At 45.6% G+C, this 11385-nt stretch overlaps 2 long non-coding RNA genes across 2 annotated transcripts in view; both read right to left on the bottom strand.

Moving 5' to 3' along the window:
* The window catches only part of LOC146072505 (uncharacterized), an 8361-nt gene extending 2964 nt beyond the window's left edge, over window positions 1-5397 (bottom strand). Inside the window, exons 1-2 of the long non-coding RNA XR_014473159.1 lie at window positions 5270-5397; window positions 2720-2761 (exon numbers count right to left, since the gene is read on the bottom strand). This is a non-coding gene — a long non-coding RNA (uncharacterized LOC146072505). The remainder of the gene's footprint in view (window positions 1-2719; window positions 2762-5269) is intronic.
* Window positions 5398-7678: 2281 nt separating this feature from the next.
* On the bottom strand, window positions 7679-10861 carry LOC146072504 (uncharacterized). The gene is made up of 3 exons (XR_014473158.1): window positions 10035-10861; window positions 7867-7913; window positions 7679-7775 (listed from the first exon to the last, which is right to left on the bottom strand). It is a non-coding gene; the product is annotated as an uncharacterized LOC146072504 (long non-coding RNA).
* Window positions 10862-11385: the final 524 nt, after the last annotated feature.

Genomic DNA, 11385 nt, shown 5'->3' with positions numbered 1-11385 from the left:
CTTGTGAGACAAATAAACATACCACTCAAAATAGTTAATAACTAACAAAGACCATATGTCTACTTTATGTTGCAATCATTATTTCAACCTCCTTTTCATTTTTTTGGACACTAGGAGGCTTCAAATATGAATAGCAAATTCTCAAATTTTCAAGAAAATTTCAAACACTGATTTTTTTAGGGACCAGTTCAGTTCTGATGTGACTTTGAGGGACTTGTATGTGAGACACCCCCATAAATGATGCCATTTCAAAAACTGCACCCCTCACAGTATTCAAAACAGCATTTTGGAAGTTTGTTAACCCTTTAGGTGTTTCACAGGAATTAAAACAAAGTGTAGGTGAAATTTCAAAATTTCTTTTTTTTTGCAGAGTTTCAATTTTAATACGTTTTTCTAACGAACACAGTAGATTTTACTAGAGAAATGTGACTAAAAATTGATTCCCCCAATTCTTTTGTTTTCATAAATATCCTATATGTGGCCCTAGTGTGCACGTTGACCAAACCACAGGCTTCATAATAGAAGGAGCACCTACTTGATTTTGGAGCCTCCTTTTTATGAGATTTTTTTTTAGGCACCATGTAGGTTTCTAGGCACCATAAGTGCTAAAAGTTAGGAACCTGCCCCACAAGTCACCCCATTTTGCAAACTACACCCTTCAGGGAATTCATTTAGGGGTATAGTGTACATTTCAAACCCCCAGGGGTTTCACCAATTTTGATACAACTGGGCTGTGAAAATGAAAAAATTAAATTTTTCATTTTCACAGCTCAGTTGTATCAAAATTGGTGAAACCCCTGGGGGTTTGAAATGTACACTATACCCCCTGATGAATTCCCTGAAGGGTGTAGTTTGCAAAATGGGGTCACTTGTGGGGGGGTTCCACTGTATGGGTGCTTCAGGGGTCATTCAACCAGAATCTGTGCTGCAAAATCCAAAAATCACTCCTTCCCTTCTGAGTCCTGCCATGCACCCAACTGGTATTTTTTGGTCACATGTGAGGCATTGCCATACTCGGGAGAAATTGGGGCACAAATTTTGGGGTGCTTTGTCTCCTTCATTCCTTGTGAAAATGAAAAATTTTGAGCCAGATCTGCATTTTTGTGTAAAAAAATGTAATTTTTTACACAAAAATGCAGTTCTGGCTCAAAATTTTTCATTTTCGCAAGGAATGAAGGAGACAAAGCACCCCAAAATCTGTGCCCCAATTTCTCCCCAGTACGGCAATGCCTCATATGTGACCCAAAAATACCATTTGGGTGCATGGCAGGACTCAGAAGGGAAGGAGTGATTTTTGGTGGTGGAATGAATGGTGGGTGCTATGTCGCATTAGCAAGACCCCCGAAGCACCAATACAGTGGAACCCCCCCACATGTGACCCCATTTTGGTCACCAGCTTTGGGAGGGGGGCTGGCGCTGCGGCTGGTGGGGGGTTGGGAGGGGTGCTGGCGCTGCGGCAGCCGGGTGGGTGGGAGGGAGGGGGGCTGCCGGGTGGGAGGGGGGGGGGGCTGGCGATCGGTGGTGATCGGTGCTGTACTTAACAGCACCGGTCACCACCGATCACTGTGTTACCGAGCGGCTTAGCCGCCGGTAACACAGAAAACGCTGCAATTGGCTGTTCACATTTGAACAGCCAATCGCAGCGATCGCCGCAAGGGGGGATGTCTGCTGTCAGGGACAGCAGACATCTCCAAACTGTCACCGCGTCTATAGACGCGGTGACAGTTTATAAAACCATGACGTATATATACGTCTTCGGTCGGGAAGTACCTCCCGACCATGACGTATATATACGTCATATGTCGGGAATATCTGTCTGGAAGCGCATATATATATATATATACATATATATATATATATATATATACATACATATACATACATATATATATATATATATATATATATATATATACATATATATACACATATATATGTACACATATATATATACACATATATATATGTGTGTATATATATATATATATATACATATATACACATACATATATGTGTATATATATATATACACATACACACACATATATATATATATATATATATATATATATATATATATATATATTTATATATATATATTTCATTATAACCCAGTTATACCCCAGTTTATTATTTGCTGCTGCTGCTGCAGCTTGCGGGGGGGGTGGGAGGGGGGAAGCGCTGCGTGCGCTGGGGGAGCCGGGTGAGCCTGCTGTTCCGGGCGGCGGAGCTGCCGGGTGAGTGCCGGTGGGTGGGAGGGGGGTGCTGCCGCTCGGTGGTGATCGGTGCTGCACCGATCACCACCGTTTTCTGTGTTACCGAGCGGCTTAGCCGCCGGTAACACAGGAAACGCTGTGATTGGCTGTTCAGATTTGAACAGCCAATCACAGCGATCGCCGACCGGGGGGGGCACCCCTGCCCCCCCTGGGCGGCGAGGGGGGATGTCTGCTGTCAGGGACAGCAGACATCTCGTAACTGTCACCGCGTCTATAGACGCAGTGACAGTTAGAAGCCATGACGTACATGTACGTCAAATGTCGGGAAGTACTTCCCGACCATGACGTACATGTACGTCAAATGTCGGGAAGGGGTTAATGTAAATCCCCAACTGGCCAGACCTCCATACCTATCCATACAGACAATCTGGGGACGTCCCTGACAGTACTGTGGTGCTGTGGTGACGAGGGCCAGTACCCCTGTGACGCTCCTGTGTACTTACCTCATAAGATATAAGGTTCCACAAAAGAAACGGCTGAAGAATCTGCAATGGGACAGAATGAGCATTTCTATACATCACGTGCCAACATACAGTCACTAAATGGGATGGGATCACTGACCCCCATTCATGCCACCTGGTATAGGTGACATCTCTAGTAATGCCCCAGTCACCACCGCTTCCATGTATCTTAGCCCTCAATATAGGGTAATGCTGGAATGAGATGGGATTATCGGCCCGATTCAGACCTGGGCTGCCAGTTTTCCGAGCCCATCGATCAGGTAAACGCCGCCCTGCTGACCAGACTCCCCCTCCACCCGCTGCTCCAATTTGCATGTGATCGCAGCCAGGCACAGGAGGAGAAAACCATTCATAATCACTCACTATACACAGAACTAAGTAAGCTAGATGTTACTTATTGCTGCAATAGCGATGGGGAGAAGGAAGCCGCTGGCTGGTGACATAAGCGGCCCTCCCTCCCAACCAGCAGAAGGAAGCTGAGGTTACGCCACAAATGCCCGTCACCTGTCAATCAATTTTTGTACAGATAACAATGGCTAGCCAATTGCTGGCTGTGATCGCAAGGACAGCGGTGTGCATCCGCGGTCATACGATAGTCGTCTGTGCTGCGGGATCACCTGATTTCAATGGCTCCCTATTCAATGCTGTCATTAACGACAGCATTGATGCGGGATCACGGCAGAACGGGCCCGACTTCAGAAGCTGTCGGGTCCGTTTGGCCGATAACGGCCGTGGATTGTCGTGATCCAGACCACAAATCGACAATCAACCTCTGTTTTCACGGCCACATTCCCCTTTGCGCCCATCGGCAGGCGGGACATTGAATCCCGTCTATCGTTATGCGGTCGATCTGACCGAAAAACGGGCAGGATCATGGCTGTCGGCGGGGATCGACAGCCGTGATCCCAGATTGCATACCCCCCTTAGACTGAGTTGTCACGTTAATTATCAATGATACTATATCATACGTGAGAGAACTCCGGGTGTACATTCAACAGCAAATAGAGCGAGATAAAAATTAAATTATAGTTCAAAAGTACTATGGTCTGGGGGTGGGACACATAGACGTGACAATTTAAACAAACATGAACAAGAAGCACTGAAAGAATAGAAGGACAACAAGGAACTCATAGTAAAGCCAGCGGACAAGGCAGCATACATCAACGAACACATACAGTATTGCATACTGAAGAATGATCCCACTCAACAATACAAACAAGAACTACAGACACTCTTACACAAAGGATTATACTTAGGGATAATCAACAAACAAGAATTTTATTTCTTACACCCACACCACCCAGTATTTCCAGTCATTTACTACCTACCAAAGATACACAAGAACCCAACCCACAGGCAAACCAATCATTTCAGGCATCTACTCTCTTATTTCAAACTTAGCTCAATACATAGATCAATTCTTGCAACCTTTAGTCAGCCAACAACCATCACACTTAAAAGATACAACACATACACTACTGACCCTTCAAGACATCAACTGGCAAGATGACATGTGGCTAGTCACTAGCGATGTGACCTCGCTATACACAGTCATTAAACACACACAGGGTATAGAAAGTGTAGCACACTTTCTAAGGAAAGACACCACAATACATCCGACACAAATAGAATTCATTACAAAAGCTATCAACTTCATTCTTACACATCATTTTACATGGTGCGACAACAATTATTATTTAAAGTGAACAGGCACCGCCATAGGGACCAGATTTCCCTCCAAGTTATGCTTATCTATTTTTGAGCAAATGGGAGGAGAAAGCAATTTGGAACTGGACATGAATTCATTAAGGCGAATCTGGTCCTCTGGCAAGGTACATAGGCGACATACTTTTGATAATTAACGTGAAAACTCTGTCATATTCTTTCAGGGGTAGATTTATTATAGCGGCGCTAAGAGACACTCCCTGCTTCACCTCATTAGCGAGGCGAAGCAGAAGGGGACACTGACAAGATCTACTAAGATCTTGCCGCCGAAGCGGGGGAGCGCTAACTCCCCCCTCCGGCGATGTCCCCTCCAGCTGACAGCGCGTCAGTTAACATTGACGCGCTGTCTCCTTCCCCCCGGCCGGCTGGACTGCGCATGCGCGGGATCTCGCTACTCACGCGAGAGCCCAGCGCAGCTCAGCGCCAGCAGCAGGGACAGCGCTGTTCCTGCTGTAGGTATAGGACATCGCCGCCTGCAGCTGTCAAAGTCGATAGCTGCAGGCGGCGGAACGGTCAGCGATGCTGACCGTTCATAAATCAGGCAGGAGGCAGGGGCGCAGTACGAAATATCGTAGCTGCACTATGCCTCCTGCCCCACACCGCCGCCGATAAAGTACCCGGCCAGCAGGTGTGATAGATCAGGGGAAGCGCTATCCCCTGCCTTAAGGCACGGGGATAGCGCATATTCCCCTGATCGACATATAATAAATCTCCCCCTCAACACCTTACACTCTGAGCATTTAAATAAATATAGGCAGCACTCATGTCAATTTACTAAACATTGTACAATATCCGGTTACTACTCACTTGGGGAATTTCTTCCTCCACCATTCCCTGCTGAACCTCACTGATTTACTAAAAAAAAAAGAACAGAGATTAAATTATAGGACTGTGCAATGGAAGGGACTGTATATACCATGGGCTGTATATACAGGGGTACACATGACTAATACCTGGTGAGGGTGTTACTGGGTGTAAGCACATACTGGTGTGTATGAAATTTCCCGCTACAAGGTATCAGCCCCTTCCCATCATATATGGAGACAGGGCTACGTGATGATACGTGTCAGATCTGTTAGACAGACACATAACAGCTACTTATATAATGGGACCGTTGTCTGGGTCCTTCCACCATTCACTGTTAGAATAATAACAATAATTAGAAAGTGTAAGTGATACACAAAGCTCAGCAGCGCAGTAGTGTGATCCACACAACATGAAACTACCGCACTATACACAATATACACATTCTCTACAGATCTGACCCTGAAATGTAAAAATGTAAAACCAGTAGTGTTTCTTTTACATGATCAGAACCAAGATCAGCAGGGAATCAGCAGCTGGTAAATGCCGCTGCTTAGTAATTCTATCCCATGGTCTGAAATCAGCCTGTGTGATTGATCTAGGTCAGGAGACATCCCTGGGTGGACCCACAAAAAGCAGTCAGTATTTACCCTGCACAGAAACAAAATAACTCACCCAAATCTAACTCTCTCCGCACATGTTACACCTGCCCCCTCCCCCTGCAGTCAGTGGCGTAACTATAATTTGGGAGCCCCCCCCCCCCCGCCGATAATAAATCACGCCCCCCCCTCCACCACCCCGGCCGCTCATGCCCCCCCATCCCTTGCATATTTACCTGTATTCGCTGCGCTGGTCCCGGCTCCCCTCCTGGCTTCATTCTGATGCTAAACACGGACCATCACAAAATGGCCGCCCCCATACAGCAGACAGTTTCATAGAACTGTTTGCTATATGGGGGCAGACATTTTATGATAGCCCGTCGAAATGGCATCAGAATGAAGCCAGGGGAGCCGGGACCACCGCAGCGAACATAGGTAAAGCTGCGGGGGATGGGGCATTATAATAGCACCGCAGCCCCCCGGCGCCCGCACTTACCCAGCGCCTCCCCGCGACCGCGGGGGCTGCGGTGCTGTAGCTACGCCACTGCCTGCAGTGCAGCATGGTTTTGTCCATTAGAGAGAATTGACTTTTGCAAGTTAATTTTCTTCTATACTGAAATTGCTGCTGTCACAGGTCCTGGTAACGTCGTCATGGCTGTATTCTCTCTTGTGTATGAGAGATGAGTACATTATGTACAAATAGGGTAATGGGCCATTAGCATTACTACTGTCACAGTGACTATGCTGTTCTGCGCTCTGTATACTGTCATGGGGTGTCAGTATATACAGCTGTACACCCGGGATCCAATGGGATGCAATGGGATGCATGTATATTATCTACGCTCCATAATACAGCCAATCATATACCTACCGATCATCTTCTGGCCAGTTGTTAATGGTCAGTAGCCTATAACAGATCCAGTAAAAGAAAAGAAGTGACAGTTAGGAGCTGATCCCTGCAATACGTTTAATAATTATTGTATGTTATATAAGTACATTTTTGCTGGCTAGGAATAGTTAATGTGATGATTAGATTATCGGAGAACCACGAATGCGCAAGCCCTCCGCGCCACAGATGGTGATGGCCTGCAATCGCAGGCTGTAATGCTGGCTAATTAAAAGCCAGTGTAAATGTGTGGGCCTCACTCTAACGTTCTCTTGATGTGACGCCCGAAAAAGAAGGCGGTCCTGGCCGTTGGGAGAGACGGCTGCTGACATCATCAGCCCCGATCTTCCTACGGCCATCGAAGTGCCGAGTAAGTACTGACTTACCCCGCGCTGCACACGGAGAGGGGAAATCCATTCAACGGTGAGTGGATTTCTCCCCCTCTTTGGACAGGTATGAATCAGCCCCATTGTATTCAGGACAGCCGATGACAACTGATGAAAGGTCACCTAACGATATTAGGTGGAGGCCCGGTTCTACCAGACAAATATTGTCCAAGTAATAAAGTGATATAATTACCTCCCAGCTTCTTTCTCTGTTGGTGAAACCTCTGAGAAATAAAATGAGGATATTAGATGGTAAAACAACAACAATTTGCATATAATAAAAGGTAATTAGTAACATCTCAGGACGTACCTGGTATGGGCTTCAGCACCTGCTGCAGAGGGGAAAACGAAGATTATTAGACAATATAACCCATTACGTGTGTGTTATACATGTCACCATTCTTGCGCGTATACATAGGGGTGCATTTGGGGGAAGCGACGGGACAGGAGAGAATGCAGAAGCGATCGGATATTCCTGCTGGGGTCCCTCCTACATCCATTTAGGGGATACATAAAATATTCTGCAAATAAATGGGTCCCATAGAGATATATATAAGAAATGTAAATAACTTACAAGACGCTTCCGGCCTTTATATCCAATCACCCAGTTCTTTCTGGGGGTTTTGCGAGCAAATTCCCTAGAAACAGAATATACAGAATATTATAGGGAATTGATGGGCCATCTGACAGCACTCTATTATACAGATGATGAATAATAACAACACTCACACTTCGTGCATCAGCACACGCAGCTGAAAAATTCTGTCCTCTATCTCCTGCGGAGGGAATGAAAAAAAGTTTAATATTGATTTTAACTACAACTGAACCTGCCCAGAGATCTACCATAACCCAAGGGGCGTCATTCTGATTGACCCGGTAACCTGCTAAGCTCGCAGGTAACCGTCCCTGTGACACCACCCACTTCACCGCCGTATCCCCTCGCATGTGCCCGCAAATCTGAAATCATTCCGTGGTTGGGTTTTGCACGCCTTCGCAAATTTAAGTCTGTTGAGACTGACTTATATTTGCGAGCACCTGGACAAAGAGAGGACGGGAGGCTGACATCAGGAGGAACTTGGAAGGAGTGCAGGAGAAGTGGGGAAAATGTAAAAGTGCAATACTAAAAGCAACAGAACTTTGTGTCAAAAGAGTTAGGAAAAACACAAGGAAAAGGAAGCCATTGTGGTTTGCCAAAGAAGTAGCAAGTATTGTGAAAGCAAAAAAGTTGGCCTTCAAGAAATTTAAGCAGACGCAGAATAATGAGGACAAAGTGGTGTATCTTGTTAGACAGAAGGAGGCTAAGAAGGTAATCAGATGTGCAAAAGCACAGGGTGAAGAGAAAATGGCTCAGTCAGTGGGTAAAGGGGGGAAAACTTTTTTGAGGTATAAAAGTGAAAGGAGAAAAACAAAAAGTGGAATAATTAGACTGAAGACAGAGAGTGGAAGTCTTCTTGAGGGGGACAATGAAGACACACTATCTAAAATCAACTCCACGCCAACGTGGATAGTGGGGATATGAAAAGGTTGGAGGATGCGTACCGCCGCCCCTCGTGGGCTCTCTGCGTTTGCCACGCTTCAGGTGGGCGTTGATAGTGGGGGTGGCGTTAAAAATGGGGGTGCATTTCACATATTAATCACTCATCAGGGTGCTTGTACAATTAAAAATCAGGTCTGGGGGTCCATTTAACATAGTAATGAGCCAATGTAAAATCGGGTCTCATTGCATCGCATCGCATGCCATTGTAATGGCATGCGATGCGACGCGATGTTAAAATTGTACAGAATTGTACAGAAAACTTTTAAAACCCTCATATCGGGTCAGATCGGGTCCCATCGCATACCTTAACTAATGGTATGCGATGGGAGCCGACGGGCGCCGTGCTAGGAAACAAGTACCCTGAAAGTGGATAAATCAATGGGGCCAGATGGGATACATCCAAGGATACTAAAAGAGCTTAAAAGGGAACTGGTAAAACCATTAACAGAATTATTCAACAATATGGCCCAAAACTAGCCAATTTAGATACAATCTCGACTGATTGTATGTAAATCGGCCGTGTTTTGGGCCATTTCGCTGCCCTTTTGATTCGATCCCGATCCGATGCGCAGCCCCGCGGGTCGTTAGGTCTTTTCTGAGATCCTACCTGCTGCAGGTAGGATCTCAAAAACGACCATTGTAGTGGGTGCGGGTCGCGATCGGATTGCGATCACATCAGGGGCTTTTTCAGTGCCAGTCGGTGGCTCCGTCAGTTCGTGAGCGTGTCGTACTTTCCTGTGACGACCCGCTCACGAGCAGGATCGTCCTGGTGTGTACCAGGCATTACATCAGTAGTAGGGAAATTGATGGAAACACTCTTAAAACAAAAAGTTGTAGAATATCTCAAAATTAGCAATTTACAGGATCTGAAACAGCATGGGTTTACTGGGAGAAGATCATGTCAAACAAATCTTATTGAATTTTTTGACTGGGTGACTAAAGTAATAGATCAAGGTGGGTCTGTAGATGCAGCTTATCTAGACTTTAGTAAGGCTTTTGACACTGTCCCACATCGCAGACTGCTAAATAAACTTGAAAGTTTGGGATTGGATTCTTCAGATTTGGCTGGTTGAAACTAAAACATGGTTATGGATGAGAGCAAATGACAGTTGACCATTTGTTTGGAAATGCTGGAAAACTGACAAACTGTCACTCATCCATAACCATGTTTTTATTCCAACCAGCCAGATCTGAAGATAAATCTTACTAGTGTATGGGCATCTTAAGATAGTTAAATGGATAAGATCTTGGTTGCAGGACAGAATACAGAGAGTCGTGACATTTGGAGATAACAGAAAAAAGTTTAGGGCAGGAAAAGAGCCACAAATACAAGAAATTAGGGAGCTCAGGGAAAACATACCTCCATTATACAACTCGTACTGAGAAGTGAGGGTTCCATGGCAATCTCTCAGGATTCCGTGATGTCATCGTGTGTCTGTGACATCATTCCCAGCTGTGATCACCTGCTGCAGGAGCTTTCTTACAGTGTGATCCTTACATGCAGTGGGGGTAATATAAAAGTTGGTACAAAAAATTATAAAATAAATAATGGTTTTTCAGGTTCCTTGTGATATCTTTGTTATCTGTTTGGGATGTAGGGCGATAAATCCCAGTTTTCCAGACATCTCTCCATGGTCTCCTCAAATGTGCGGTTATCCCTGGTAACTCGCTGCAGGTTATATCACATGTACAGTATGTTATATGTAAGTTCCTGTGTGACACACTTAAGCTGGCCATATAGCTACAGATTGATTGTCTGATCTGGCTGGAACAAATGCCTGGTAGTGGATGACAGCAGATGACAGTTGACCATTTGCTGTGAGATGCTGGAAAACTGCCAAAACCTGTCACTCAGATATTACCAGGTGTTTGTTCCAACCAGCCAGATATGACAATCAGTCTGTAGATGTATGGACAGCTTAAGCCAGTCAGCTCCTAACTGTCATGTTACAGGGGCTGAATGCCTGCTGCATTATCACTTCTCCAGACTTATGTCCTATTGACTTGTCCCACTGCTTACACTCCTACCAGCGCTCCCTGGCTTTTGTTATTAATATTACACCACCTTTCTGTATGCTCTTTTCACATGTGCCCCGTGTGCATTTTTTATGGATGTATGTATGCATGTATACCTCCCAACTCTCCCGCTTTTTGTGGGACCGTCCTATTTTTTGGGGGGATGTTCCTGCGTCCTACCCGAGGCAAGTATAGGCCATGCCCCCTTGTCACTAGGCCACCCCCCCAAAAAAAAATGCTGGCTGTACACAACGTCCCGCTTTCTGTAGGTCTAATGTTGGAAAGCATGATGTATGCACTGTATGTGTGCATGTATGTATGTATGTAATAGCACCACCCAGTAGACAAACAGTTTTATACAATGGGAGAGAAATTGTTTGACATTCCCATAGAATAAGTATTGCACATAGCTTGTCTCACAAATAGGTACGAACATGAAATAATCTGTTTACCAAATAACTGGGGTACAATGTAGGGGTGCATTGATTCCCATCCCACAGATCCTCACCGACTAATAACGCTAGCAAGTTACTTTATGACTACAGTTATATAGAGATGGAGCGGCTCTCAGCCAGCTCAGGGAATCGCCAGGCTGGAGCGGCTCTCAGCCAGCTCAGGGAATCGCCAGGCTGGAGCGCCTCTCAGCCAGCTCAGGGAATCGCCAGGCTGGAGCGCCTCTCAGCCAGCTCAGGGAA

The sequence above is a fragment of the Crinia signifera genome, chromosome 4, assembly GCF_055691185.1.
Source record: "Crinia signifera chromosome 4, ASM5569118v1, whole genome shotgun sequence".
Classification (NCBI taxonomy): Eukaryota; Metazoa; Chordata; class Amphibia; order Anura; family Myobatrachidae; genus Crinia; species Crinia signifera.
The sequence above is the reverse complement of the archived record's forward strand: the minus strand, read 5'-3'. Positions and strand labels throughout refer to the sequence as shown.